This window comes from Siphateles boraxobius, unplaced genomic scaffold, assembly GCF_051911475.1.
Source record: "Siphateles boraxobius isolate OS27281-9 unplaced genomic scaffold, OSU_SipBor_1 11, whole genome shotgun sequence".
Classification (NCBI taxonomy): Eukaryota; Metazoa; Chordata; class Actinopteri; order Cypriniformes; family Leuciscidae; genus Siphateles; species Siphateles boraxobius.
Genome location: NW_027508711.1, coordinates 13,502,501 through 13,529,088, shown reverse-complemented (window position 1 = coordinate 13,529,088; position 26,588 = coordinate 13,502,501). Strand labels below are relative to the sequence as shown.

Sequence of the window (26,588 nt, the reverse complement as noted above, 5' to 3'; positions counted from 1 at the left end):
TTATGAGACCCTCCATCACTAACACCTGTCCTTATGAGACCCTCCACCTGTCCTTATGAGACCCTCCACCTGTCCTTATGAGACCCTTCATCACTACACCTGTCCTTATGAGACCCTCCATCACTACACCTGTCCTTATGAGACCCTTCATCACTACACCTGTCCTTATGAGACCCTCCATCACTACACCTGTCCTTATGAGATCCTTCATCACTACACCTGTCCTTATGAGACCCTCCATCACTAACACCTGTCCTTATGAGACCCTCCACCTGTCCTTATGAGACCCTCCACCTGTCCTTATGAGACCCTCCATCACTACACCGTCCTTATGAGACCCTCCACCTGTCCTTATGAGACCCTCCATCACTACACCTGTCCTTATGAGACCCTCCATCACTACACCTGCCTCAGATTGTGAAGCATAGCGCAGGATGCAACAAGCTCAGGCTCAAAGGCATGGCTCAACTCTGGCTGTGAAGAAAATGGAGCACCAGCGTGTTTTCAGCATGCCAACGGCTCGCTGTTCTATGCTTGGCTGACGGGAGTGCTGGCTGTTAAAACAAGCCTCACAGAGTTCAGTACAGGCTCTCTCTATGAGGTGATGAGGCAATCAGGCAGATGGTACATTCAGGCAAAGATAGTTTTGATGTCCCTTTCCCATCAATGATCAGATTCCAGTCTGACTGCAGCAATGAGGGACATGATGAACAGCAGAGACAGGTGAAGGTGGGCACAGTGGTCAGCTGATTCATCAGAATAAAGCCATAGAACGAGAACTGCTATGTTGAGATGGCAGTAGGATGTGGGGTTCACCGCCTGTAGAAACATGATTGTTAGAAAAATAAGTTTGAATAAAGCTTTGTTTCATGTGTTGTTGACTTGTATATGCATTTGTTTGTGATGGTTACTTTTATTCATTCTTTTACTCATTTATTCATGTTTCTTATTGTTTTCAGTAAAAAAAAGCATTAATTTATGCATTAAATCATTGCTCGACTGAAAATTGAGATGTTCACTGCATCTAGTGTGTATTCATGCATATCAATGTCATATGACAAAACATTACATTTTGCTAGTTTAACTAAAATATATAAGTTTGGTCAGCATTTATCATTATTATTGTTTCTAAGTGTTGGGGTGGACTAGCAATGCAATTCATTCTGAGGTACTCTTAATTTTAAGGAGTGATACTTACATCTTTCTCCATCGAGCGGTGAGATCATCGAGCAGCTGCCCATCTCCTTTGTGCAAACATTGAAAATGCTGAAGAAAACCATTCTAGGTAGGGTTGTGGAAATACTGATGTTATGAGGTGTTAGTGCACCTGTCACTGATATATTTTTGTTATTGTAGAACTGTTTTTATTTTCCTTGCTTTTATTTTGTGATTATTTTAATATATTTTTGTGCAAAGCACTTTGAATTACCATAGTGTATGAAATGTGCTATATAAATAAACTTGCCTTACCTTATAGTTGCATAAAAGATCAGGGACTAATACCATGGTTGTATCTTTAACAATGAACAATCATAATGACCTAGAAAACATAAAAATGCATAAATATCATGGGTTTGCATACATCATAATATGAGATTATATACACAGGAAAAAAATATCTTTACACAATTAATCATAATATCATATATATATATATATATATATATATATATATATATAGTTGTTATTTATAAGCCTGAGGGATGAAACGAGTTAAATTCAACAAGAAAAAGAGGAAAACAACGGAGATTTATTTTGTGTATTTCACTTGTGGGTAAAACATTTTGTCACACAAAAAGAAATTAACAACATATTCTAGATATGACGATTTGAGGTTTTCGTAATAAAAAAAATTATCTTTAAGGACAAAACTGTGGGGCACATTAGTAGGGTTACAAATAAGAACTTCAATCAAACCAAAATGTATTGGTTATACTACAGCAGAGCCATATAGAGTGAGAGTTGCGACAACTGAAGTTCTAAATGCTTGGTTTTCACGTGATTCGCGTAGACCTCAGATAGTTCCAGGAAGTGCTTCGGCGCCAATTCAAATCGATGGAGTTAGAGGGCAGAACTGTCATTTTCGGTATTTTGTAGTCAATAAATGCGTTGGTTTACAATATGTATATAATACATTGACATTTGGATGTAGCATGTGTATGTAGTTACAGCAATATTGTTTTTAAAAGATAAAAATCTGCTAATATTTAATGTTTATTGTGGTCAACCAGCGTTGCCTGCCTTTGTTAACATATTTTCTGGCTAACTTTACCTTGGTTAAAGACCGTTTTGCAGTTGTTTTGAAGTATTTTTGTGTTCTTAAACGTGTATGTTATTTAAGGGTTATCACGTAATGTTCACTATGGTTTCACAAGGACAGGAGACTTGCAGGAAACAGATGATTGTCTTAAAAAGCCATTGCAAACAAGTAAAATGTAAAATTGCATTCATCTTAATGTTTACAATGCTTATGCACTTATTACTATATAAATGAATAAATAATATATTTTATAGTCCTGTTATATCTTAAACCCCCCAAAATGTCAGGTTGTGCAACTGTCCGCACAAATTAACAGACTAAAATACTAATTGAAATGGTGTTTTAAGAATAAAAAAATAAAAATGAAATGATATGGCATCATTTTAACCGTTCATATAAACAAATTGTATACATTTCAGTAGATTTATAGCTGTTGAGATAATTGAAACCCTTTTGTCAAGCAATTTGCATGTCAGAATGGCACAACTGCAAACATGGCTCTCTTATTATGGTAATTACAGTATGCATGATAATACATTGTCCAGGGGAGCCTTAATGATCCTTGTAGATCTCTATCAAATACTGGTAAAAACTGCTTTCAAGTATGAGTAGATTGGTACACTTTCAGGTGAATTTAAACACTTAGAAATGTTCACAACTGAAATTTGTTTAGATACACTGTTCATGACACAAAAATACATTACATCAGTTTTGAAAAGATTTAAAAAACATTTATTTGTTTATTTGTCAATGACCTATATATATATATATATATATATATATATATATATATATATATATATATATATAAACTTTTACACTGATTTAGCACAAAGGGATTTATTAATGTCTAATAAACTGCAAGCATGTTGTCTGTCCTTTCCTCTACGTTGTTCTTGTACTGTCCGAAAAAGAGAGCAGAAATATGCTCAAGTCAGGAGCAATCTAAATAGAACTAAACATTTTGTGCTAATCATACTTAGGTGTATCTGCACTTTTTCACAAAGACCAACACTGGGAAGTTTAATGTTTATTAAAAATAAGGAGCAAGTAAAGTCTTGCAAAACCCCAGGATCTGAGACTGATGGTGAGGGTACAGCGTCAGTGCAGGAGTCTTCAGGATCCACTGAATCCCCTTTGTGCTTCTTGTGTTGAAAGAGATCAAGGAAACAAAAACGGGATAAATTGTATATAGTAGTCAGTATATAATACAGTTATGGTATTTATAATACCCCATTTAGCCTAGTGTGATTTGATCTAGAAAATGGCTTGCTGACGTTTCAAGCATGGTTTTTAATCTTACTTATAAACTTCCATCTCCCTTTCCCATCAATACAAATCAGCTGAGCTGAAACATAATACACAGGTAATAGTCAACAGAAACACAATGAATAAAAAACGCCAACCTACAGTTTTGCTTACCCAAATATGAAATCTAAAATAAGGATTTTTTTCCCCGTTATTGCACATTTAAGATGGAATGAAACCGATATTCTCATTTTATCAATTACAACTATCACACTCTCCAATGTTATATTTAACCCCTGTTTAGAAGTCTTTCCCTCTTATTACACAACAAAGGATAAACATGCATTAATAGAACGGGTTTAACCATTAATAGACTGTTCGTGGTTTGTTATGCGGTATTAACTTTATCCAATGACCTTTATTTTACCTGATAACATCCCCTAAAACTACTAATTTAGAGAGCAATAATCAACTAGTGTTGAAGATTTTATTATTTAGAAAACAAGTAATTTTGCTATATATTTGGACATATATTTGGACATATATATAGTGACTTTGGATTTCCTCTGTATATGTGAAAGACCTTGAATGGAATGTTGTTTGCTGCAGAAAATTATATTCTGAGAAGTCACATGGTAAAAGACCTTTACCCAAAAGTATCTATAGGGTGTGTTACCTTCTTTGGAAGAAGATGTATGTATATAACTCTGAACCAAAAAATACTTGGGAGCGCGCGCTGGAAGGCCAGAGGGCCAGTGGGCCGGAGGTCCAGAGCGTTAGAGCGCCGTTCTATGGAACGGAACGGCGTTCGAAAATAAAGTCTAATTATTTCTGGCATCAAAGATCTCTGCGAAGTTATTTTTCACAACAATTTAAACAACTTCACTAGTATGCTTTAATACATAAGTTAATTTGATTCAGATGTACTGATAATATACAATCTTATTCTTTAAACGTCTTACCTTTTCAAAGTGTATCACAAACGGTGTGTTCTGCTGTAACTCTACTGCGCTGCTGCTACTTCCGGGAACAATTGAGAGGCTCCGCGAGCCGCCATTGCGGTAAAAAACCGTTCCATTGAAGTCGATGGAGTTGTCGCAACTCTCACTCTATATGGCTCTGTACTACAGTAAAGACCGAGGCCTAGCCGACAGCCACCACTATAAAGTCCATTGCGATGTTAACTGCAAAAATAAAGTTTAAGAAATAACTAATGTTTCTATATGGTGTACGTAACGTTAGCTGACAAGTGTACACGTTACATGATCTAACGTTAATTACTAACGAAAAGTGGATAAGACTGACCATACAAAAGTTAGTCTTAAATAGGCAAGCCATAACAACAAATATATTTTTACGGAGGTTTACAAATAAATATTTATAGATTTTGTCAAATATTGATATAAGGAAACTTGTAAATGTGTTACTTACAATTGTTTGTCACAGCTCGTCTTCAAGAACGTCGTATTGTCCCCTTCGACCGTTGCAGCAGTTTGAGCAAGGGGATGAGCATGCGCAATTCAATGTTCATGCCTACCATGTGAATTGCGGGCGGCATTCTTTGCATGAAATTATTTTTCGTTCAGCTTTTATTATGTTGATTTGAGAACGCCACGATTTTGTATTATTATTATTATTATTATTATTATTTAAATTTGCAGTAGCCTAGGTTATAGGCTACATAAATGATTCCTCTAAACAAGATCCCTAATGAAATGAATGCGAAACAACGAGGCCCTTACAATCCTATTTTTACAGCTTGAAGCTGTGTATAGATAAGTATTTCAATGTAATATTTTGAAATTATTAATTAGTAAATTTAATACATCAATAATGCAAATTCTTTTTCATATCTATTGACATTGGACATCTAATACAATACATTTATTGATATGATTATTTATTTTTGTTGTAAAGAAAGTTTTTAACCCTCCAGTAGCCTATTGTTCATTTATACCTTAGCCACACTTGTATTGTTTACGGTCAAAACAGACCCAAGATTATAACCGTATAATTATTTTATTTATTTTAAAATAATGTTCTTCATTTAATTTCAGTAATGTTTCTTTAATATTTGGAAATTTGGAGGATATAACACGTTACTAAACAATATTATAAATACCTAAATTATGGACCATTTAATCTAAATATTATATATTTTTAAAATCTACTGGTGGCATCTGATGAAAAGAAATAAAGAAAATCATCTGTAAAACTGTGGTGTAGCCACTAGATGCCTGTATATATTTATTTATTCATTCCCAGATAGCAAACAGTCATTGCAAATATGTTAAATCAACATTGTTGTCAACATTAAGTCACTGAATCGACATCGAACTCTGATGTTGATTCTACATTATTTTGCACCCTGTTTTAATATTGAAACAACGTTGAAATCCTGTCCATATTAAATCTATATGGACAGGATTTCAACATTCTTTCAATATTCCTGATAATTTAAATACCATTGGTATTTCAATTATCAGGAATTATAAATAATAATTATAAATAATAATCCTGATAATTTCAATGGTATTTCAATTATCAGGAATATTGAAACAATGTTAAAATTTCAATTGAACGAAGGATCAACATAATTTCAATGGAATTTCAATCGTTATTAAGCCATAGAAAATTATTGCTAGGCATGCGAAAATGTAATTGTCAGGATTCCACCAGCTTCATCCACTCCTCCCACTCATTCACTCACTCCTCCCACTCATTCACTCACTCCTCCCTCTCATTCATTATCACCGGAGTACTGATCACCATCACCTGCACATCATCATTACACCTCCCTTTATATTCAGCTCCCCTTGCACACACTCATTGTCTGGTCTTGTCGATACATGACTCACAGACTCTCTCATGCCACTTACCTGCCACTTACCTGCCACTTACCTGCCACTTACCTGCCACTTACCTGCCACTTACCTGCCACTTACCTGCCACTTACCTGCCACTTACCTGCCACTTACCTGCCACTTACCTGCCACTTACCTGCCACTTACCTGCCACTTACCTGCCACTTACCTGCCACTTACTTACCTGCCTTCTACTGGACTTCATGCAACCCTCACCCTCAGAACTCTTCCTCTCTCTTCAGCCATCCGTTTGCATCTGTCCCTGGGATCTATCACCTGCATCTGCAAAAGAGACTCTAGTTATTCACCAGCTAAGTTACCATTCAAGTATCATCTGTCTATATACTCACCATATCTCTGACTGCTTCTGCAAAACCTGTAAAATAAACTATCACTTTCCACCAGTCTGACTCCTGTTCCATCCGTGACAGTAATGACCCTAAAACTGTAAAAAGACTATTGTAGATTTAGTTCCATTACTGTATATTCATTTACAGTAGTTATCCTATTACTTTATAACCATTTACAGTACTTATTTACTACTGTATCATCATTTACAATACTCATTACTATTTTAGCATTCACAGTACTACTGCTACGTTTACCTCTACAATATTATTTTCAATGAATTAAACATTTACCAGTATGTGTGTTCCAATATTACTTTATTAAAAACTTAATCTAATTTTAACAACACCTAGGGGCTTGTGGAAAGAGTGGGTCTGCACTGTGTAGACAGTCAAAATCAAAAGTTGGAAAATGGAAACTAACACCTTGAATATAAACAAATGTGTGTGTGTGTGTGTGTGTGTGTGTGTGTGTGTGTGTGTGTGTGTGTGTGTGTGTGAGAGAGAGAGAATAAACAAGGAGAGAGAGAAAGATAGAGGGAGAGAAATGTGAGAAATGGAATTAAGTATGATGGAGATAAAATGTACTGAACTGAAATCTCATCAGTAAAAATATGAAACACTCCAGAATCTTAGCTACAAATGAAGTAATCACGTTATGTTTAATAACATTTTTTCATGTAATTCTAATAAAATATCTGCAGTTCCCCCAACATTAAGTTTTTCTTGATTCGATCTGTATTGGTAGCTGGCCAGTTAGCTAGTGAGCCAGCAAGCTAACATTAGCCAGCAGCTAAAACCACGCTATCACAATATATTTCACGTATCAATGTCACCTTTTGGATGTTTTCAGCATCGGGCGGACGGGGTTTATTGTAACGTTACTCAAGGAGGCTGAGAGATGGTTGTGGGTGGGGATTCCCGGGGGGGATCTCCGGGACAGCGAGGACGTTCGATGGCCGTTGTTGGCAGCAGATGATCTCCCAGTTGCCCGGAATTATCTCCCCCTTCACTTTGCTGTTATCTTAACTAGTCGTTTTGGTGCTTAACCCACCTTTCGGGGGCTCGTTCTTCGTACGTCGCTAACTCAGTTAGCTGGATTTGATTGTTGGCGATTTGGAATGATCTTGGATCGTTTGGTTCTTCGAAGCTCATCCTAGACTTGCTGTCATAGCAACAGGTGCGCCAGCTTGAACCTGCTCGCGAGCAGGCTTATTTCATGTAAACAGGATTAGATTGCGGCTTTATAAGCGGAGGTGATACGGGAAGTCTGTCGTAGCCATGTCTTGTCCATTTTTACGACAGCAACCTGTTGCGGAAGGTGCGAGGATAATACGCAGAGCTTTTCGAATTAATCGCGTATTGCAGGATAGACAGGATCCTTTAGCGCAGCGCGACAGTGTAATTTTTGAGAGATATCGTTTTTCTCGTGAGGGTGTTATTTACATCATTAATTTGCTGGATTCACACATTAAATGTTCAACACGGAGGAGTCGGGCTTTGACAACTGCACAGACTGTGTGCATTGCCCTGAGATTCTTTGCGAGTGGCACGTTCCTTTACACTATTGGAGATGCAGAGAACTTAGTGAAAAGTGCTGTCTGTCGTGCCATTCGCAAAGTTTACTTGGCACTCAAGCAGTTTTTAGGGGGTTTTGTGGTATTTCCAAGCCACTTAAGACCCCAGGTTGTAAAGCAGAATTTTTTTGCTATTGCAGGTACATTTATAATTGTTAATGACATGCAATCATGACCATGCCAAAAAGTATGACTAACAGTATGTGTCCTTCAGGCTTCCCTAACGTGATTGGTGCCATAGACTGCACACACGTCCCCATCAAGGCCCCACCAGGGCCCAATGAAGGGGATTTTGTGAACCGAAAGGGGGTTCACAGTGTAAATGTGCAGGCAAGTTACTATTACAATTTATAATATTCCAGATTAGTAATATATTACATAAAAAAATGAATGTAATCAAAAAGTATGCAGTTGACTGACTAAAATCTCTTAGATGGTGTGTGACTCTATGTTCCATATAACAAATGTGGAAGCAAAATGGCCAGGATCAGTGCATGACTCAAGAATTTTCAGAGTCACATTTATGCACATTATTTGAACGTGGTAAGGGAACTTATAAATGTCAAGCTATTACACACACTTATGCTGAGCCTAACAAAACTGCATTTTTCCATTATACAGGGAATTTTGACGGGGTCCTGCTTGGTGACCGGGGCTATGCCTGCAGGGAGTACTTCATGACGCCATTGCCTGACCCAAACCCTGGACCACAAACCCGTTACAATGCAGCTCTAGCCAGGACAAGGGCATGCATTGAAATGACCTTTGGGCAACTAAAGGAAAGATTTCAGTGTCTGAAGGGTCTGAGGGTTGCACCTGACAGGGCCTGTGACATAATTGTTGCATGTGCCATATTGCATAACATTGCCACTATCAGAAAGGAGAGGACCCCTGTGGTGGGGGTGCAGCCTGATGATGACCTCCAGCCAGTGCTCTTGGACCAACCTAGTGGCAGAGCTGCACGGGACAGAATTGTGGAACACCATTTTTGAATGTGTAATAAAAGACAAGACAAAAATGCTTAGTTCCTGGAGTTTTATTTAAACAATTCTTTATAAAGAAAAGCCAGAGGTGCCTGCAATAAGAGATAGTTATGTAAAGTCAGCAATACTACTATGTGTCAAATGATGTATTAGCACTTACTCTGAAGGTCCTTTTGAAGCAACTCTATCTCTAGTGCAATTTTTCTCTTTTTCAAGTTGTCAAGTTCAATTTCTCCTCTTAATTTGTGTTTTTTCAGGTCAAAATACTCGATTTTTTGTTGAAGATGCCGTTTATATAGGGAACGGATGTCACCCTGTGTCATTTTGTGAAAGAAAAAGGGTCAAAACATGCCTCATGCAACAAAAGTAAAAAGTAAAAGTACAACACTGTCCACCTCTGTATCAGTTCTTTGTGCAGACTCTTCTGTAGGCCTTTCTGTAGGCCTTTCTGTAGGTGTGGACTCCTGCAACTCATATTGCAGACAGAAAGAATAGGTACACAAGTATATACAAATTAGTGTAAAGTTATTTATGCACTTACAGGTTCTTCCTCCAAAGGACAGTCATCTGAGAGGGTTTCTTCACTGTCCTGTGCAATGGAAATAAATGGGTATTACAAAGTGTTGCACTTTCTTCCCTTTATGCAAGTTAGAAAAAGTACACAACTTACTGCATATGCTTCAGCCACCACTTGCTTGGGAACAGGTAAAAGTGTTGGTGTATTATGTAAAACTGCACAAAAGAGGGGAACAAAAAAAATTGTCATTACAATTAACTACACTGTAAAAAATATAATGTGATCAATAACTCATGGCAATATATTTTATATTAACTAAAAGTTTAGAAGTTTTCACTTTCACAAACGGTTTAAATTACTGTACAAGCAATTTGGATTATACTTCATTTAATGCAGCAACAAATAATTTTACAGTGTACTAAGAGAATTGAAAACTCATTTAGCATACCAGTAATAAAGGTGTTGCTGCTACTGGTCCCTGGCTTTGGGTCTGAGGAAGAGCTGCCCCCAGGGATGCCCTCCACAATGGGTCGGTTTTCATTCAACCCAAGGGCCAGCTCCTCTGCTGGGGTATATTGTGGTGGTGCAGGACCACCACCTGTTTTTTTTTTTCAGCCTTTTTCTTGGTGGCTGTTATAAACAGACAAACACATTATTTAACAGTGGCTTTTAAAAAGAGGAAAAAATTGGCTTTTTAAAATAAAGACAGTATAAGAATTAAAGGCTACCATTTTGTAGAATATTCTTGTACTTCACTTTTACTTGTCCCCATGTTCTAGTGGGTCCCGCGGAGGCTCTGACATAAAAGAACAAAATAAATATGAAATTATTAAAATGCAAAAATACATACTGTAGAAAGTGATAGAAACATCTACCATGGACAGCACTTACGCATTTAATTTGTCTGCTACTTTTTGCCAGCCCTCTCTCCTGGATTTTGCAGACTTCGAGGTGTTCCCTGTCGTTTTAATTAAAGATTCAAATTCGGCATAACCTTCCATTAAAAGCTCTTGTTCTCCTTGGGAGAAAAACTGGGCGCGTTCTTTGGCCATGCTGAACAGCCAATAGCAGCGTTGCTGATCATTGTTTCTACTATCGATACATATCCCCTTTTAACCCAGCGCATGAACGCGCAATTATCTCAGATAACTCAATCCAGCGATACTAATCATAAACAACAGGTGTGTTCGAAGAACCCAATTAGCCGGATCATGATTAGCACGATGATATCATCTTGGATGTCTCATTTGATCTCGGATGTTTTAAGCAACGTACGAAGAATGAGCCCCGGGTTAATTTAGCTAACTGTAAAGACGGGGGAAGAACACCGGTAGCGCTAACGGAGACGTAGCTAACGTTACGGATGGCCGCTGTTGTGACTGGTTCTGATATGGTCTGTTTCCCGACGCTTCAATAAACTGCCGTTAGTGTCATTAGAACCTGGCACTGGAATTAAGTGCTGGCCGGGTACGGATTGCTGTAATGATATTGGCTGGCTGCTAGGTGACTGGGGGCTAACGGTAACTAGCTAGCTATATGTCCCGGGGCTGTTGTCAGCTGTCATCCCGACTGAAGTCCAGGGTGTGCTAGCTGGCTAAATTAGCATTAGATTAATCGTCTTTCTATACAGCTAACGTTAAATATGAAATTACTAGTGAACATATTCGTGGGTTAGCCCAGTGCTGTTATCTTTAGTCAAAACAATAATACTAAAAATAACTTTGAGCGTGTTGAACGATGCTGTAACCTCATAATGTTACCCACCAAGCATTCGCATTAACGTTAGCTACTTGTCAACCTGCACATTGTAGTAACGTTAATCACAAAATGATGCCTTGTGGCAGAAAAAGCAGAATTACGGAGTATTTCTTTCTGTGACGTACGTATCATCTGGGTGGGTGCCAGTGTTTTGACAGAAGTTACGAGTAACTATAGGGTGAAAGGTAATATGACGCCACTGACAGGCGACTAAAGGAAACGTCCCGTGTCAAAAAATTAAATAACAGATTTCTTTGGGTTTGAAATTTGGTGGAAACATTTGGGATAGTGTAACACAACTCATACAATTATAAAATATAGGATTAGTCGTTTTTAGACATTTTAATGCAGAAATGTTACATATTGTTCATGATATTAGAGTACAATATCTTTAATATCTTTAATTTGAGGGAGGTCAACAGGGTGCCAATTAACACATCCATAGCTGTCAGTTTGTGAACATTTGGATGTAGTAGGGCTCTCATTGCTGGATGCAGTCTCGCATGTAGTATGTTGTTTTGTCCTCCTAACACGAACGAATGTGTTGTCACGATTTACATGGTCAATCCAAGTTTTTATTTTATTTAAAAGTGACCTATACCCACAGCCATTTAGCTCTCCTTCGGCTGTGACGTCAATAAAGCTATTTGGGTGTTTTTCAATCCCTTGTCTGGCTATTTCAGAACACTGGTTCCTTGAAGGGTTCAAGCATTTCTCTTGTATCGCCTGTACAATAATTCTGACCATACTCAGATGTTCTTATTTCCTCGGTCTCAGGCCTTGAGCAACACATTGCCGCAAGTTTGCTGGCATTTTCTGCCATGGGATTTCAAAGGAGGACACCCATTCAAACCTTTGAATAAGGTCAAGCGTTTGTGGCCTTGGAGGTGAAGGGCTTGGAGGCAAAGAGCCCGCTGAGGTGCGGATCTGGCAAGAAGGCAAGTTGTCTTCTGTCTCAATCAACTGGCCTAAAAGGAAAATGAAAACATCTTAGTTATGTCATTGTAAAAATCACTTAAAGCGCAAGTAAGTCTTATCCACAAGACCAACTCCCTCTAAACCCGTCATCCGTGGTTCGCAAACCCTATCCATGAGGCACACAAGGAAAAGAGGTGCAAAAATTATATGGCATAAGTCTAAAGATGCTAATGACCGTAGAAATTATCAAGCTCTGATATCTACTTTTTATTGCATATCGTAGACATAATATGTGTATGTCAGGGCTAGACCATTGCAAACAAACTATATACAATTGCTACCAACAGAACTGCCAGACCCAAACTTCTGTTTTCCTACACCACTAACTAAACTTCTTCACCAACAGAATGTGTAACTACTGATGAAATTGACTAAATGATTTTGACCAGATGGGTATCATATTTGTGGCTACTGGCTTTTTCAAAATGTTCTCCATCCTACCATTAATAATATTCTAAATTAGTTTTAGTTTTAAAGCTAGTATTGAAATATATTGAATATTGTAGACCTAATATGTGTATGTCAGGGCCTAACCCATTGCCAACAAACTATATACAATTGCTACCAACAGAACTGCCAGATGCAAACTTCTGTTTTCCTACACCACTAACTAAACTTCTTCACCAACATAATGTGTAACTACTGATGAAATTGGCTGAATGATTTTGACCTGATGGGTATCAGATTTGTGGATTCTTACCTGTGATTTTGAGACAGTACATGAGTCTCCTTACAGCAACAGGAGGGATGACACCCTCAATATCCTCAATGGAAAGAAACTGAAGGTCAGAATGTGATTTTAAACCATGAGTTGCTAAATGTGTCAAGTTGTTGAAGTCACTCTCTGAAAGTGAAGGTAGTGCCTTTGTGAGCTCCTCCTCCCCAGACGCCAAATACCTGAGGCATACAGAGTGATGCAAAGGCATAAGATTAACATCAAACCATCAGTACAAAGACAGTGGATAGTAATCTGCAAGGTTCTCCACACTAACACACTCATAAGAATCTGACTCAAGGAAACATTGTACACCAAGGTCAACTAAGGGTACCGACTGTTGTTTCTCTAGTACAATATAGACATTAGGTGAGTCAGTCAGTATCAGATCGATTTTCCCAAAGGTATAGCCCATATCACGGTCTTCCATAGCCACAATCATAGTTTTCTGGTACTTGGTACCCTTGTAGGTAACAGCGGATGTCACTACAGTGGTCTCATGGATGTTTCTCAACATAACAGCTTCCTGGATATCATGGTTATATAAATGAACTCATCTGCTTGCTGCATTTGTAAAGTAGGTGAAAAGAGACAACCAGCCTAAAGATAAGCTTGTAGAAGCTGGTGCCTCTCTGGCAGAGTACTGTTTAAGTTCTTGAAGTTATGCAGCGTCCTCGCACACTGTTTAAAGCATGAATGTTTACTTTCAGAACGCAAAGTCCACAATCGAATTAATGGGCCAAAATGCAGAATGAGCTCAGGGTAATGCATTAAGAAATGGTGCTTTGGCTTCAAAGTTACATCTGGAAACAGTGTAGCTCTAGACATAATATACTGCTCAATGAGAACTTTTAAATATGCAACATGGTTTGCATGGATTTCAGGGGCGGTCACCATATTAACTATCTCTCGCAGCAGCAGGCACAACTGCCAGATCATATCCTCCAGAGGATTTTAAATGCGATCACCAATGAACAATGGGAGTAACCGGAGCAAACACCAGTTCTGAGATGCATTACCCCCCAATGTTAGATTGTCTGCCTGCAATTCACATGGTTTGTTGTTGATATCAGTCCCAGCATATTTAAAAGATGCAATGTTTCTGTTTAGCCGGGTGTAAGTGAAATGTTTTCCTAAAGTGCCAATTCCCTGGTGAATAGAGAAAGATCTGCAGAAACTGCACCTTCAAAAAACGTGTCCTAAGCATGGTGGAAATCCTGGGTGTCTCACACACACACACACACACACACACACACACACACACACACACACACACACACACACACACACACACACACACACACACACACACACACACACACACACACACACACACACACCACAATGTGGATAACTCTACCTGTAAATAACACTTTGGGGGCTTGGGTGAAACTTCACTCATTCCGGGGCTCCTCATCCGAATGATAAATTGGATTGGGTTTAAAAGTAAACAAGTGAGCAATTAAATAGTCAACTTGCACATGTCAACAAATTGTTAAACTGTTAAATTGCACGTGTCAACAAGCAAATAGTTGACACCGCTTGTATGTTTGCTTTGGACAAAGGCATCTGCCAAATATAAACAAATCTGTGGAACTGGAAATTGGACATTCATTATTACCTTCTTTTTCTTTTTAGGCCATGGTGGCTCTCCTCATGAGACTGGATGTCGGTGGTGTCGCAATCTTTATTTACATATCGGTCCAGGCTCCTCGCTGCCTCATCATGACTATCTACAAGAAGAAATATTGTCACACAGAGGTATGTTCAGATTCTTATTGTCAAAAGCAAATATGAGAACACCCACCACGAGTTATGAGGAGACGGATTGGTTGGTATGTGTGCCATCCATGTCCAGGCTGTTCTCAGTTCAGGATGGCTGCATTCAGCCTAATAGAGTCCTTAGAAGGGTATGGGGGCCAGAAGACTTTATCCCCTTCAACCCATGTGTTTACTTGGTGTGCAATAGTGATCTATAAGAGAACAGAAAAGACAAACGTCAGTGTTAACAAACAGCAATTTAAATTCACAATCACATAGTGTGATTGTACTTTATACATATGTACTCAGGTAACCAAAAGGTTTCCCCTTATATACCCCCACAATTTGTATCTGCTGTATCTTGTTTCATTACTTGGTTAAGAAGTCCAGACACACATTTATACATTTTCTTTGTTGTTATTATATTTAGATTGTGGTACAAAACCTGATCAAATCTAAATGATCCACTTGTGATTAAGTAGTAAAATAGAAGTCAAAATGGATAAGAGCTCCCTATGTTTTGACTGATAGTTGGCTATGATCTGTCCTTTGTGTATTAGGCCACCCACCTCCCAACCAAACTAACTTTTTTTTAAAAGGTCTGCATGAATTAACATTTTAAATGAAATGCAATCCGGGTTCCGGTCAAGGCACAGCTCAATAACTGCCACTTTAAAAGTCATGGATGACTTCAAAAAGGTTATAGATAATAAATTGACCTGTTTCACTGTTCATAGACCTCACAAAGGCGTTTGATACTGTGGACCATTCATTACTTGTTAATACCCTGATGAGAGCTGGCATTGGATGTAATGCGTTCAAATGGTTCTATAGCTACTTGACCAATCATTCACAAATGGTCAAACATGGCAATGATGTGTCAAATCCAGTTCTTGTTACAAAGGGTGTTCCACAAGGTTCAGTTTTTGGACCCTTGCTTTTCCTAGTTTATATTAATAATATTTGTGACAAGTTTAAATTTTGTAAGTATCATCTGTAGGCAGATGACACAGTTCTGTACTCCTGTGCCCCACAGCTGAATTGGCCTTTTCAAACGTGCAGGCAGATTTTGAAACCCTGCAAGATGCTCTATTAGATTTGAAGCTGCTGTTAAACCCACACAAATCTAAAGTTATGGTTGAGACTGAGCAGTACTGGGCGCACAAAGCTACCATCCCTCTCCATCACGTCACTGGATGGAGTCTGTATCCAGTCTGTAGATAATTACAAATATCTGGGAATCTGGATGGACAAAAGCCTACATTTTAAATACCATGTTGATTATCTTGCAAAGAAATTAAAATTCACATTGGGTTTTCTGTATAGGCTAAAGTCCTGTTTCTTCTTGGCTTCACGTAAACGCTTAGTTGCTGGTCTTTTTTTGTCACAGATTGATTTTGGGGATACTATCTACAGGTTTGCCTCTCTGTCCACCTTGTCCAAACTTGACCCCCTCTATCTCTGAGCTCTCAGATATGTCACTAACTGTAGTTTTAGGACACATCATTGTACATTGTACAAATTGGTAGGATAGTCATCTCTTCATTTGTGCAGGCTCGAACATTGGTATATTTTAATTTTTAAGGTTATTTTAGGAAAACTTCCAAATTATTTAAACAGGAAATTTGTATCATTTCAAAGCTGTCATGATCTCAGGTCAGGTCACATAATTGGCTTCAGTTCAAAGTGCCTGCTATCAGAACAGAGGCTGGAAAGCTAAGCCTGTTCTATTATGGCCCTTGGTCTTGGAATGATTTGCAGACCAAACTCAAACTACAATCCCTCATCTCTCTAAATGATTTTAAACATAGAATAAAGGAGGTGGTCACTACTAATTGCAGTTGCTTTGCCAATTCTATTACCACTTAACTTCTTATTAAACCTATGATATAATACTGTTTGTTTCTGTGAACAGTACTATGTAGGCTATTATGTAATACCTAAATGTTTGTATTTTGTGTTGTGTCATGGTGTTGCATAACATGTTGTTGTGGAGATTTGTTTTGCTTTGTTTTCTGTTGTATCTAATGATGATGTTGTGATTGGTTTCTTATTTTTGATTGTAATCTGTTTAATCCTGCTATCCAACCCTGTCTTGGCTAGGTCTCGCTTGTAAAAGAGGTTTTAACCTCGATGTGACTTTCCTAGTTAAATAAAGGTTAAAAAACAAACGGGCTGTACGTTAACATTTTTTTGCACATAGCACTGGTGCTACAGAGGTGGAAAGTTTTGTAGCACAGGCCAAAGAGTTGTAGCACAATAGAGGGGTGGGCGATATGGCAAAAATATCATACCACGATTCTTTTCAGGTTTCACGATTTTATCACGATCCTTTTAATTTTTTGGTTTTACTGACTTGCAAGTGACTGAGCAGTACAGCCAAACTAATTTTCATATTTTAAAAACAAAGCCTTACACGGTTGCAAAATATATAATACAAAAAGAATGGTAGACATTTAGGCCAAAGTGGGCAAAGATAAAACGATCTTTATGTCATTATATTTGATCTGTTATTAAAAATAAGAGCAAAGAAAACCATTACATATACACAACATAATATACAAATAAAATGAAACAGTGGTTTATTTTTTCCGCAACAGTAGATGTATTTAAAAGTAGCATTCAAGAAAGAAATGTAATAAACAACTAGAAAAAGTTCGTCGAGACAAACTTTAAGTTGGCTTGTGAAAGTTTGGACCAGAAAGTTTAAAGAATTTTAAAGTAGTTTGAAGTTTACATTAGTTTAATATGTAAATTAGTTTAAAATGTAAATTAGTTTGAAGTTTAAAGTAATTTGAAGTTTAAATTAGTTTATAGTTTTAATTAGTTTAAAGTTTAAATAAGTTTAAATTAGTTTAAAGTTAAAAGTAGTTTGAAGTTTAAATTTAGTTTGAATTTTAAAGTAGTTTGAAGTTTATATTAGTTGCTAGGGTGTTCTGGGTGGTTGCTATGGTGTTGTAAGGTATTTTGGGTGGTTGCTATGGTGTTGTTAGGGTGTTTTAACGTATTTTGGGTGGTTTCTAGGGTGTTCTGGGTGGTTGCTATGGTGTTACTAGGGTGTTCTAGGGTATTTCGGGTGGTTGCTAGGGTGTTCTGGGTGGTTGCTATGCAGTTGCTAGGGTTTTCTGGTGGTTGCTAGGGTGTTGCTAGGGTTTTCTATGGTATTTTGGGTGGTTGCTATGGTGTTGCTAGGGTGATTTAAGGTATTTTGGGTGGTTGCTAGGGTGTTCTGGGTGGTTGCTAGGCAGTTGCTAGGGTGTTCTGGGGGTTGCTATGCAGTTGCTAGGGTGTTCTAGCGTATTTTGGGTGGTTGCTATGGTGTTGCTATGGTGTTTTAAGGTGTTCTGGTGGTTGCTAGGGTGTTGCTAGGGTGTTCTAGGGTATTTTGGGTGGTTGCTATGGTGTTGCTATGGTGTTTTAAGGTGTTCTGGTGGTTGCTAGGGTGTTGCTAGGGTGTTCTAGGGTATTTTGGGTGGTTGCTATGGTGTTGCTAGGGTGATTTAAGGTATTTTGGGTGGTTGCTAGGGTGTTCTGGGTGGTTGCTAGGGTGTTCTAGAGCATTTTGGGTGGTTGCTATGGTGTTGCTAGGGTGTTTTAAGGTATTTTGGGTGGTTGCTAAAAAGAAAGAAAGATTGAAAGAAAGATTAGAAAGAAATAAAGATAGATAGAAAGATTAGTTAGAAAGAAAGAGAGAAAGAAAGAAAGAGAGATAGAAAGATTAGTTAGAAAGAAAGATTAGTTAGAAAGAAAGATTAGTTAGAATGAAAGAAAGTTAGAAAGTAAGATTAGTTAGAAAGAAAGAAAAAAAGAAAGATTGAAAGAAAGATTAGAAAGAAAGAAAGAAAGAAAGAAAGATAGTAAGATTAGTTAGAAAGAAAGAAAGAAAGATTAGTTAGAAAGAAATAGATTAGTTAGAAAAGAAAGAAAGAAAGAAAGAAAGATTAGTTAGAAAGAAAGATTAGAAAGAGAGATAGAAAGAAAGATAGAAAGATTAGTTAGAAAGAAAGAAAGATTAGTTAGAAAGAAAGAAAGATAGAAAGTAAAATTAGTTAGAAAGAAAGAAAGAAAGAAAGATAGAAAGATTAGTTAGAAAGAAAGAAATATAGAAAGATTATTTAGAAAGAAAGAGAGAAAGAAAGAAAGAGAGATAGAAAGATTGTGTTCATAAGTGTATGAATTAAAGAAATGAATTTAGAAAGAAAGAAGAAATATTAGTTAGAAAGAAAGAAAGAAAGAAAGAAGAAATATTAGTTAGAAAGAAAGAAAGAAAGAAAGAAAGAAAGAAAGAAAGAAAGAAGAAATATTAGTTAGAAAGAAAGAAAGAAAGAAAGAAAGAAAGAAAAAGAAAGAAAGAAAGAAAGAAAGAAAGAAAGAAAGAAAGAAAGAAAGAAAGAAAGAAGAAAGATTAGTTAGAAAGAAAGAAAGAAAGAATTAGTTAGAAAGAAAGATTAGTTAGAAAGAAAGAAAGAAAGAAAGAAAGAAAGAAAGAAAGAAAGAAAGAAAGAAAGAAAGAAGAAAGAATAGTTAGAAAGAAAGAAAGAAGAAAGATTAGTTAGAAAGAAAGAAAGAAAGAAAGAAAGAAGAAAGATTAGTTAGAAAGAAAGAAAGAAAAAGAAAGAAAGAAAGAAAGAAAGAAGAAAGATTAGTTAGAAAGAAAGAAAGAAAGAAAGAAAGAAAGAAAGAAGAAAGATTAGTTAGAAAGAAAGAAGAAAGATTAGTTAGAAAGAAAGAAGAAAGATTAGTTAGAAAGAAAGAAAGAAAGAAAGAAAGAAAGAAAGAAAGAAGAAAGATTAGTTAGAAAGAAAGAAAGAAGAAAGATTAGTTAGAAAGAAAGAAAGAAAGATTAGTTAGAAAGAAAGAAAGAAAGAAGAAAGATTAGTTAGAAAGAAAGAAAGAAAGAAAGAAAGAAAGAAAGAAGAAAGATTAGTAAGAAAGAAAGAAAGAAAAAGAAAGAAAGAAAAAGAAAGAAAGAAAGAAAGGAAGAAAGAAAGAAAGAAAGAAAGAAAGAAAGAAAGAAAGAAAGAAAGAAGAAAGATTAGTTAGAAAGAAAGAAAGAAAGAAGAAAGATTAGTTAGAAAGAAAGAAAGAAAGAATTAGTTAGAAAGAAAGAAAGAAAGAATTAGTTAGAAAGAAAGAAAGAAAGAAAGAAAGAAAGAAAGAAGAAAGAATAGTTAGAAAGAAAGAAAGAAGAAAGATTAGTTAGAAAGAAAGAAAGAAAGAAGAAAGATTAGTTAGAAAGAAAGAAAGAAAAAGAAAGAAAGAAAGAAAGAAAGAAGAAAGATTAGTTAGAAAGAAAGAAAGAAAGAAAGAAAGAAAGAAGAAAGATTAGTTAGAAAGAAAGAAGAAAGATTAGTTAGAAAGAAAGAAGAAAGATTAGTTAGAAAGAAAGAAAGAAAGAAAGAAAGAAAGAAAGAAAGAAAGAAGAAAGATTAGTTAGAAAGAAAGAAAGAAGAAAGATTAGTTAGAAAGAAAGAAAGAAAGATTAGTTAGAAAGAAAGAAAGAAAGAAGAAAGATTAGTTAGAAAGAAAGAAAGAAAGAAAGAAGAAAGATTAGTTAGAAAGAAAGAAAGAAAGAAAGAAGAAAGATTAGTTAGAAAGAAAGAAAAAGAAAGAAAGAAAAAGAAAGAAAGAAAGATTAGTTAGAAAGAAAGAAAGAAAGAAGAAAGATTAGTTAGAAAGAAAGAAAGAAAGAAAGAAGAAAGATTAGTTAGAAAGAAAGAAAGAAAGAAAGAAGAAAGATTAGTTAGAAAGAAAGAAAAAGAAAGAAAGAAAAAGAAAGAAAGAAAGAAAGAAAGAAAGAAAGAAAGAAGAAAGATTAGTTAGAAAGAAAGAAAGAAAGAAAGAAGAAAGATTAGTTAGAAAGAAAGAAAGAAAGAAAGAAGAAAGATTAGTTAGAAAGAAAGAAAGAAAGAATTAGTTAGAAAGAAAGATTAGTTAGAAAGAAAGAAAGAAAGAAAGAAGAAATATTAGTTAGAAAGAAAGAAAGAAAGAAGAAAGATTAGTTAGAAAGAAAGAAAGAATTAGTTAGAAAGAAAGATTAGTTAGAAAGAAAGAAAGAAAGAAAGAAAGAAAGAAAGAAAGAAAGAAAGAAGAAAGATTAGTTAGAAAGAAAGAAAGAAATAATTAGTTAGAAAGATTAGTTAGAAAGAAAGAAAGAAAGAAAGAAAGAAAGAAAGAAAGAAAGAAAGAAAGAAAGAAAGAAGAAAGATTAGTTAGAAAGAAAGAAAGAAAGAAGAGAGATTAGTTAGAAAGAAAGAAAGAAAGAAAGAAAGAAGAAAGATTAGTTAGAAAGAAAGAAAGAAAGAAAGAAAGATTAGTTAGAAAGAAAGAAAGAAAGATTAGTTAGAAAGAAAGAAAGAAGAAATATTAGTTAGAAAGAAAGAAGAAATATTAGTTAGAAAGAAAGAAAGAAAGAAAGAAAGAAAGAAAGAAAGAAAGAAAGAAAGAAAGAAGAAATATTGGTTAGAAAGAAAGAAAGAAAGAAAGAAAGAAAGAAGAAATATTAGTTAGAAAGAAAGAAAGAAAGAAAGAAAAAGAAAGAAAGAAAGAAAGAAAGATGAAAGATTAGTTAGAAAGAAAGAAAGAAAGAATTAGTTAGAAAGAAAGATTAGTTAGAAAGAAAGAAAGAAAGAAAGAAAGAAAGAAAGAAAGAAAGAAAGAAAGAAAGAAGAAAGAATAGTTAGAAAGAAAGAAAGAAGAAAGATTAGTTAGAAAGAAAGAAAGAAGAAAGATTAGTTAGAAAGAAAGAAAGAAAGAAGAAAGATTAGTTAGAAAGAAAGAAAGAAAAAGAAAGAAAGAAAGAAAGAAAGAAAGAAAGAAAGAAAGAAAGAAAGAAGAAAGATTAGTTAGAAAGAAAGAAAGAAAGAAAGAAAGAAAGAAAGAAAGAAAGAAAGAAGAAAGATTAGTTAGAAAGAAAGAAGAAAGATTAGTTAGAAAGAAAGAAAGAAAGAAAGAAAGAAAGAAAGAAGAAAGATTAGTTAGAAAGAAAGAAAGAAGAAAGATTAGTTAGAAAGAAAGAAAGAAAGATTAGTTAGAAAGAAAGAAAGAAAGAAGAAAGATTAGTTAGAAAGAAAGAAAGAAAGAAAGAAGAAAGATTAGTTAGAAAGAAAGAAAGAAAGAAAGAAAGAAAGAAAGAAAGAAAGAAAGAAAGAAAGAAAGAAAGAAAGAAAGAAAGAAGAAAGATTAGTTAGAAAGAAAGAAAAAGAAAGAAAGAAAAAAAAGAAAGAAAGAAAGAAAGAAAGAAAGAAAGAAAGAAGAAAGATTAGTTAGAAAGAAAGAAAGAAAGAAAGAAGAAAGATTAGTTAGAAAGAAAGAAAGAAAGAAGAAAGATTAGTTAGAAAGAAAGAAAGAAAGAAGAAAGATTAGTTAGAAAGAAAGAAAGAAGAAAGATTAGTTAGAAAGAAAGAAAGAAAGATTAGTTAGAAAGAAAGAAGAAAGATTAGTTAGAAAGAAAGAAAGAAGAAAGAATAGTTAGAAAGAAAGAAAGAAAGAAAGAAAGAAAGAAAGAAAGAAAGAAGAAAGATTAGTTAGAAATAAAGAAGAAAGATTAGTTAGAAAGAAAGAAGAAAGATTAGTTAGAAAGAAAGAAAGAAAGAAAGAAAGAAAGAAAGAAAGAAAGAAAGATTAGTTAGAAAGAAAGAAAGAAAGAAAGAAAGAAGAAAGATTAGTTAGAAAGAAAGAAAGAAAAAGAAAGAAAGAAAGAAAGAAAGAAAGAAAGAAAGAAAGAAAGAAAGAAAGAAAGAAGAAAGATTAGTTAGAAAGAAAGAAAGAAAGAAAGAAAGAAAGAAAGAAAGAAAGAAAAAAGAAAGATTAGTTAGAAAGAAAGAAAGAAAGAAGAAAGATTAGTTAGAAAGAAAGAAAGAAAGAAAGAAAGAAAGAAAGAAAGAAGAAAGATTAGTAAGAAAGAAAGAAAGAAAGAAAGAAAGAAAGAAAGAAAGAAAGAAAGAAAGAAAGAAAGAAGAAAGATTAGTTAGAAAGAAAGAAAGAAAGAAGAAAGATTAGTTAGAAATAAAGAAGAAAGATTAGTTAGAAAGAAAGAAGAAAGATTAGTTAGAAAGAAAGAAAGAAAGAAAGAAAGAAAGAAAGATTAGTTAAAAAGAAAGAAAGAAAGAAAGATTAGTTAGAAAGAAAGAAAGAAGAAAGATTAGTTAGAAAGAAAGAAAGAAAGAAGAAAGATTAGTTAGAAAGAAAGAAAGAAAAAGAAAGAAAGAAAGAAAGAAAGAAAGAAGAAAGATTAGTTAGAAAGAAAGAAAGAAAGAAGAAAGATTAGTTAGAAAGAAAGAAAGAAAGAAAGAAAGAAAGAAGAAAGATTAGTTAGAAAGAAAGAAAGATTAGTTAGAAAGAAAGAAAGATTAGTTAGAAAGAAAGAAGAAAGATTAGTTAGAAAGAAGAAATATTAGTTAGAAAGAAAGAAAGAAGAAATATTAGTTAGAAAGAAAGAAAGAAAGAAAGAAAGAAAGAAAGAAAGAAAGAAAGAAAGAAAGAAAGAAAGAAAGAAAAAAGAAAGATTAGTTAGAAAGAAAGAAAGAAAGAAGAAATATTAGTTAGAAAGAAAGAAAGAAAGAAGAAAGATTAGTAAGAAAGAAAGAAAGAAAGAAAGAAAGAAAGAAGAAAGATTAGTTAGAAAGAAAGAAAGAAAGAAAGAAAGAAAGAAAGAAAGAAAGAAAGAAGAAAGATTAGTTAGAAAGAAAGAAGAAAGATTAGTTAGAAAGAAAGAAGAAAGATTAGTTAGAAAGAAAGAAAGAAAGAAAGAAAGAAAGAAAGAAAGATTAGTTAGAAAGAAAGAAAGAAAGAAAGATTAGTTAGAAAGAAAGAAAGAAAGAAAGAAAGAAAAAGAAAGAAAGAAAGAAAGAAAGAAAGAAAGAAAGAAAGAAAGAAAGAAGAAAGATTAGTTAGAAAGAAAGAAAGAAAGAATTAGTTAGAAAGAAAGATTAGTTAGAAAGAAAGAAAGAAAGAAAGAAAGAAAGAAAGAAAGAAGAAAGAATAGTTAGAAAGAAAGAAAGAAGAAAGATTAGTTAGAAAGAAAGAAAGAAAGAAAGAAGAAAGATTAGTTAGAAAGAAAGAAAGAAAAAGAAAGAAAGAAAGAAAGAAAGAAGAAAGATTAGTTAGAAAGAAAGAAAGAAAGAAAGAAAGAAAGAAAGAAAGAAAGAAGAAAGATTAGTTAGAAAGAAAGAAGAAAGATTAGTTAGAAAGAAAGAAGAAAGATTAGTTAGAAAGAAAGAAAGAAAGAAAGAAAGAAAGAAGAAAGATTAGTTAGAAAGAAAGAAAGAAGAAAGATTAGTTAGAAAGAAAGAAAGAAAGATTAGTTAGAAAGAAAGAAAGAAAGAAGAAAGATTAGTTAGAAAGAAAGAAAGAAAGAAAGAAAGAAGAAAGATTAGTAAGAAAGAAAGAAAGAAAAAGAAAGAAAGAAAAAGAAAGAAAGAAAGAAAGGAAGAAAGAAAGAAAGAAAGAAAGAAAGAAAGAAAGAAAGAAAGAAAGAAAGAAAGAAAGAAAGAAGAAAGATTAGTTAGAAAGAAAGAAAGAAAGAAGAAAGATTAGTTAGAAAGAAAGAAAGAAAGAATTAGTTAGAAAGAAAGAAAGAAAGAAAGAAAGAAAGAAAGAAAGAAAGAAAGAAAGAAGAAAGAATAGTTAGAAAGAAAGAAAGAAGAAAGATTAGTTAGAAAGAAAGAAAGAAAGAAGAAAGATTAGTTAGAAAGAAAGAAAGAAAAAGAAAGAAAGAAAGAAAGAAAGAAAGAAAGAAGAAAGATTAGTTAGAAAGAAAGAAAGAAAGAAAGAAAGAAAGAAGAAAGATTAGTTAGAAAGAAAGAAGAAAGATTAGTTAGAAAGAAAGAAGAAAGATTAGTTAGAAAGAAAGAAAGAAAGAAAGAAAGAAAGAAAGAAAGAAAGAAAGAAAGAAAGAAGAAAGATTAGTTAGAAAGAAAGAAAGAAGAAAGATTAGTTAGAAAGAAAGAAAGAAAGATTAGTTAGAAAGAAAGAAAGAAAGAAGAAAGATTAGTTAGAAAGAAAGAAAGAAAGAAAGAAGAAAGATTAGTTAGAAAGAAAGAAAGAAAGAAAGAAGAAAGATTAGTTAGAAAGAAAGAAAAAGAAAGAAAGAAAAAGAAAGAAAGAAAGAAAGAAAGAAAGAAAGAAAGAAAGAAAGAAAGAAAGAAGAAAGATTAGTTAGAAAGAAAGAAAGAAAGAAAGAAGAAAGATTAGTTAGAAAGAAAGAAAGAAAGAAAGAAGAAAGATTAGTTAGAAAGAAAGAAAGAAAGAATTAGTTAGAAAGAAAGATTAGTTAGAAAGAAAGAAAGAAAGAAAGAAGAAATATTAGTTAGAAAGAAAGAAAGAAAGAAGAAAGATTAGTTAGAAAGAAAGAAAGAATTAGTTAGAAAGAAAGATTAGTTAGAAAGAAAGAAAGAAAGAAAGAAAGAAAGAAAGAAAGAAAGAAAGAAAGAAAGAAAGAAGAAAGATTAGTTAGAAAGAAAGAAAGAAATAATTAGTTAGAAAGATTAGTTAGAAAGAAAGAAAGAAAGAAAGAAAGAAAGAAAGAAAGAAAGAAGAAAGATTAGTTAGAAAGAAAGAAAGAAAGAAGAGAGATTAGTTAGAAAGAAAGAAAGAAAGAAAGAAAGAAGAAAGATTAGTTAGAAAGAAAGAAAGAAAGAAAGAAAGAAAGATTAGTTAGAAAGAAAGAAAGAAAGATTAGTTAGAAAGAAAGAAAGAAGAAATATTAGTTAGAAAGAAAGAAGAAATATTAGTTAGAAAGAAAGAAAGAAAGAAAGAAAGAAAGAAAGAAAGAAAGAAAGAAAGAAAGAAAGAAAGAAAGAAGAAATATTGGTTAGAAAGAAAGAAAGAAAGAAAGAAAGAAAGAAGAAATATTAGTTAGAAAGAAAGAAAGAAAGAAAGAAAAAGAAAGAAAGAAAGAAAGAAAGATGAAAGATTAGTTAGAAAGAAAGAAAGAAAGAATTAGTTAGAAAGAAAGATTAGTTAGAAAGAAAGAAAGAAAGAAAGAAAGAAAGAAAGAAAGAAAGAAAGAAAGAAGAAAGAATAGTTAGAAAGAAAGAAAGAAGAAAGATTAGTTAGAAAGAAAGAAAGAAGAAAGATTAGTTAGAAAGAAAGAAAGAAAGAAGAAAGATTAGTTAGAAAGAAAGAAAGAAAAAGAAAGAAAGAAAGAAAGAAAGAAAGAAAGAAAGAAAGAAAGAAGAAAGATTAGTTAGAAAGAAAGAAAGAAAGAAAGAAAGAAAGAAAGAAAGAAAGAAAGAAAGAAAGAAAGAAAGAAAGAAAGAAAGAAAGAAGAAAGATTAGTTAGAAAGAAAGAAAAAGAAAGAAAGAAAAAAAAGAAAGAAAGAAAGAAAGAAAGAAAGAAAGAAAGAAAGAAGAAAGATTAGTTAGAAAGAAAGAAAGAAAGAAAGAAGAAAGATTAGTTAGAAAGAAAGAAAGAAAGAAGAAAGATTAGTTAGAAAGAAAGAAAGAAAGAAAGAAGAAAGATTAGTTAGAAAGAAAGAAAGAAGAAAGATTAGTTAGAAAGAAAGAAAGAAAGATTAGTTAGAAAGAAAGAAGAAAGATTAGTTAGAAAGAAAGAAAGAAAGAAAGAAGAAAGAATAG

General features: G+C 33.9%; 1 long non-coding RNA gene across 2 annotated transcripts in view; it reads right to left on the bottom strand.

Moving 5' to 3' along the window:
• The window catches only part of LOC143703363 (uncharacterized), a 276,206-nt gene that overhangs the window by 40,114 nt on the left and 209,504 nt on the right, over positions 1–26,588 (bottom strand). The window lies entirely within an intron of this gene.